This window comes from Nicotiana sylvestris, chromosome 12, assembly GCF_000393655.2.
Source record: "Nicotiana sylvestris chromosome 12, ASM39365v2, whole genome shotgun sequence".
In the NCBI taxonomy this organism is placed as follows: domain Eukaryota; kingdom Viridiplantae; phylum Streptophyta; class Magnoliopsida; order Solanales; family Solanaceae; genus Nicotiana; species Nicotiana sylvestris.
The window spans coordinates 156,991,643-156,997,073 of record NC_091068.1 but is presented as its reverse complement, the minus strand read 5'-3'; positions in this window follow the sequence as shown (position 1 = coordinate 156,997,073).

Below are 5,431 nucleotides of genomic sequence, written 5' to 3'. Positions count from 1 at the left end.
CTCATCTCATTTTATTTTTTTTTAATGGACAATCCTAAAATGACTACATTTTTCTATTAAAATTAGTCTCTAAAATAAAGAAAGAAAATCCTAATTAATTAGGAGCTTTCAAAAAATTAAGAAAACGTAACATACTAATTGCTAGATTAAGACAAATATTAATGGAAAGGAATTTTACTAAAAAAAATCGAAATTATAAATAAAATAAGAAATTCGACAGCTAATATTCAAAAGAAATCAAATATAGCTAGATTGAAGCTCGCATTGTTATATATAAAAAAAACTATTGGAATTAATTATTCACAACCATTTGAAACTAGATTTAACCATAATTACTAAAGCATATTAAAAAGTTTATTAAACTTAGACATTATCTAGTCTTGTTTGAATTCAAATCACGCCTTAAATAAATTTAGCTACCCGTTCACGATTAACCTACTATTGACAATATTAAAACCTTCACAGCTAGTGAATTAACCTATTTTGCCAAGCTGATTCACTAAAGACCAACTTATGTTATTTTCCTCTTATTCCAATTATTAAACAGTTTGACGGTAAGGAGCATGCTTAAACATATATTACCTAATAACCGAACTAAAACAAAGTACTATTTAGTACATCACTATAAGATGCCTAGTTATGCAAAGCGATAGAAATTTATAAAATAATAATACCTGAAATAGCCTAAATACAATCAGTAAAAGAAATAAGGAAAAAGCTAAATTAAAACTTCAAAGTTCCATTCTTCATATGTATTCATGTTTTCACATTTTCAGCTTGCAATAGCTAGTATTACAGTCGTGTACCTGGTATTGGAAACAAAAGAAGATGAAGATGAGAATCAGCAGCAGTAGTAACAATACAGCACAGCAACAACAGTCCAGCAACAATAATAGCCCAGGAACAGAGTTTGCAAACCGGTGGAGCAGTAACCCAAAAACCAACCAGACTTAGGAAAACCAAGCAAAGACCCGAAAATCTCAATAACTTTCACAGACAAGACAGAATGAACCCAAAAAGACCGAAGAGGCTCTGGGATAATTCAGATTTTTGTTCTTTTAAGATTCGAAGTCGAACACTCTCAAGATTAAAAGTCTGTTTTTATCTTTTTTTGGTTCTGAAATTTCTATCTCCAAATTCAGTTCTTTTCTTCCTTTTTCTTCTCCTCTCTTCTAAGTGTTAAATGAGTCCTCTTATACCCAAAGCAAGACTCCCTTTTTCTTTCTACCTCCTTACTTTTTCTCCAATATTCTTCTACTATGTATAACTTTTAACTTTTTATTATTACCTATACTATTTTTGATTTTTACTTAAGTAAAAGTAGTTAACACGGACCCCACGGTTCCCCCCTTTTTGAATGGTCAAAGAAGGCATCATCATTAACCTCCTCTTTTGCTTTACATCATTTTGTTTTGTCCACCACTACCATATGTCTTGTCCCCCACTATAATATTTAATATTATTAAGCCTAGTGGACGGAGCACTTCAAATTAAATAAATCTGCAATTGGTTAATTCCTGTATTACCCCTAAAACTACTGTTGCTGCCCTGATTCAAAAATCTGTTCAAACTTCAAACATTATCTAAAAACTAAAATCCAATTAACAACTACAACCAATTCACCCAATCAATTAACCAAATTATAGCAGTTATAACCAATTCTTAATCAAATTCAATCAATAAATTCAAACTAAACGATGAACAACAAAGAAACAACCAGAATTATTTTGACTGAACAATATTTTTAAACAACATCCTATTTTCAGATTCAACAACAATAACAAACAAATATATTCAATTTTTTTTTAAATTCAAATTAAGCTTAAATGGAACAAATAAACAGATTCAAATCACTAAACTAAATAACCAATTGATCCTCAAACTAGATCTAACAATATTACAGTCAAGACGAAGGATTCAAGTTATCAAATCGACATATTTCTATATTAAAACTAAATCCTTTTAAACGAATAAAAACAAACTGAAGAAATAATTAATTGAACTTAAACTTAAATCTAACGACATTATAATTAAACTAACAGTTTCTTTATTAAAAATAAACAATAACAAATGAAACAAACTGAAGAAATAATCAAGAAACGATAAACACGAACAAAAACAAGAATTAAACATCTACAGATTTCAGATCCGAGAATATCAAAACAAAATACGGACAGAAATGAAACTTAAAACCACTAACCAGATCGGAACGACGACGAACTCGAACGAAAACAAATCTGCCCGGAAATAATTATCGCACCAAAATAACTTGACGCCGAAGACGACCACGAACGGACGATCGAAGAAGATGGTCGTTTGGTGTCGTTTGAAGACGAAGCAGTGGCGACGAGGAGGCGGTGAAGTAGTAGCAGTTGCTACTGCTGAACATGCTCGATGGAGGGAAGCTTTGGTCGTCGTCCATGGCTGGACGTAGCAGAAGGCAGCAGAAGCGACGCTGCAGCTCGTCCATGGCTGGACGTAGCAGGAGCGGCAGTGGCGACGCTGCAGAAACTGGATGAAGCAGTAGCAGCAACGCGGGCAACCATGGTCGTGCATCGTGAATCTGGTCGAGCTGTTGGTCGTTTGGGACGAGGAGGTGGAGCTCGTTTTGGACTGGTTCGCTGCGTGCCGAAGAAGATGACGAAGCAGCGGCAGCCGCAGGTGGTGACGATGGAGAAGACGACACAACAGGGGTAGGAAGCCATGGTTGCCGGAGGTGATGGTGACGATAAGGAGGCAGCCATGGCTGCTAGGGTTTGGATGGATTTGGAGAAGAAGAAGAGGGAGGGGGCGGGTAGGTTTTTAGGTTTTTTGGGTTTGTTTTTGTGAAATGAAAGATAGGGAGATAGGGGTGTTGGGTTTTTTGGGTTATGGACTGGGTCGATCCGGTTTGAAATGGACTGGGTCGATCCGGTTTGAAATGGACCGGGTCATAGGGGAAGGTTGGGTATATTTGGGCCTGTGGTTCAAAATTGAAGAAGAGGCCCAATTCCGATTTTCTTTGTATTTTTTTTTTGCTCTCTTTTCTTTTACTTCCTAATTAATAAAACTAAAATTCTAAATTAAGTTAAAAACTAAATCGACTTATCAAAAATATTAATTAATTCCTAGCAACAATTATCGCACATTTAAATAGCAATTAACGATAAAATTGCACAATTTGGACGTTAAATGCTAAAAATGCAACGTGCATTATTTTATGATATTTTTCATTTTGTAAAACAAACTTAATTACTCCAAAATGTAGAATTACATATTAAATGCAAATGTGACATATTTTTATATTTTTTTTATTAATTTAACAAATAAACATGCACAGACAAAATATAAATAATTATCCAAAAGTGCCACGAAAATTCAAACATTGCACACAAAGGAAAATTGTTTTATTTTGAATTTTTGGGAGTAATTCTCATATAGGGCAAAAATTACGTGCTCACAAAGTTCATCTCTGGAAATTTCTCTGGGTATTTGGGTGCACATGGTGTTTCCTTTGGTAGCATCAATATTTAAGAGTAAAGTATTTTCTCCTCCGGGAAGGCAAAGATCCATGGTACGATTTTGGACTCGCCACGCCATTTGGTGATGAAGAGTGGCTTAGATAGAATCTTTGGCTTGAGGGGGTATTTGAATTTGGACTTGGATTTTTAGTGCTTCGGTTAAGTATGGATCATAAAGGGATATGTTGAAATTTGGAAAGATAGTTATGAAGACAGTCCCAGCATTCAGGGTAACTTCTGCAATACCCAAATTTGTCTGTTGGTACTCCAAGTATCTTGTATCTAGAAGAGAAAGTCGAGTTACAACAGGTTGACCTTTTCTCCCGTGATATGGTAAAAAGATTCGGATAGTACCAAAATGGATATGGGTAAAACCATGATCTCTCCATTGCCTGGGAAAATCATTGGGATTTGAAGGGTGATAAATTGTTCCTCTCGAGTGGCAAGAATAGGATGTTGGTCAAGTTTTGAGGCAGCAACATATTCTTTAACTCCTTTTGGTCTGTGTTGGACTAAGGAATGAATTTGGGTCCAAGGTGCAAACGATTTTTTGGCAAAAGCAGAATAGGGGTTTATGAGGGGTAGTTCAGTGGAGGATATTTTTTATTCATTGAGCAGGATATCTACTTTATTGAGGTAATCATATTTTCTGGACAAGGTTTTATATAGAGTAGGAGACATATTCATTTTTCTAGGGAAGAGGATGATGGAAATGACTCAGACATATTTAATAAACTGTTCCTCCCTCCGAAAGGATGGGCTGGCTCTGATACCACCCTAGGGAAGAGGATGATGGAAATGACTCAGACATATTTAGTAAACTGTTCCTCCCTCCGAAAGGATGGGTTGGCTCTGATAACACAGTATAAAGAACAAAGTAAAAGATTCCAAGAAAGCAAACTAAATTATATATATGAAAGTTTCCCTAAAAAGGGACTAGCTTCAACAACCCATAAGGGATGGCTTGCCAAGCTACACAAACAGTTAATTTGTTTATAGTCACAAAGGTTTTCCTACAAAAGGGTTGGCTTCAACAACCTATAAGGGACGGTTTGCCAAGCTACACAACTTAGAAAACTTTTGTACTACAACCAACGTTAGTTGTTTATAACTCAGAAACTTTCGTACTACAATAAGCTAACTTTCAAAGAGTATTCTTACTCTATATTCATACATGGACCTGTTTTTTCATCCATTCGAAAGAAAGAACAAGAGGGAAAATTAGAAAGCACTCATATGTAATATATCACAAAAGATTTACAAAGGTTACAAGATGATCTTCCAACTACTACAAGGCCTCTTTATATAGGACTAGGAGGTTATTACAAGACAAACTTATATGATAAAATAAACCTATCTTACATGGCAAACTTATCTACATGTGGGTCCTTCTTGGCATGTGAAGGACTTTAGGCAAAACAACTAAAAAGCTCCTGAAACATGTGAAAGGGGAGAAATATACATGGTGTAGCATGTTAAAGTATGAGGGAGCATGTGACGAAGCTTGTGGAAGCATGTGAAAACAAGTGGAAGTGGGGCCCAAATAGTATGGAAAGATGTGGAAATATGTCTTAGAATGGGTAGATGATTTTGAAGGGTTTTTTGGTGGGTAGTGTAGGATTATGGTGGGATTAGTAGGGATTTGGATAATTATCCTTCATTGATTCTAGGGTTGTCTTCTAGGCATCTTTTCAAAGAACTTGTGTAATAATGCCTGGAACTTGACGGTCCTTCTCTGTTGCGTTCTTTATCCTTTGGATTGAGAGATGTATTCCGCAACTTTAATCTGGAAATGTCGTGAGTGATTTTTTCTTGGATGACTTCGTATGGGGTTTGATACTCTTTTGCTGCTTCCTGGACTCTTTCCCAGTGAGGATGAGTGTTGGTATAATCCCAGCTTGCCCAATCTTTTGGCCATATCTCTCTCAGGA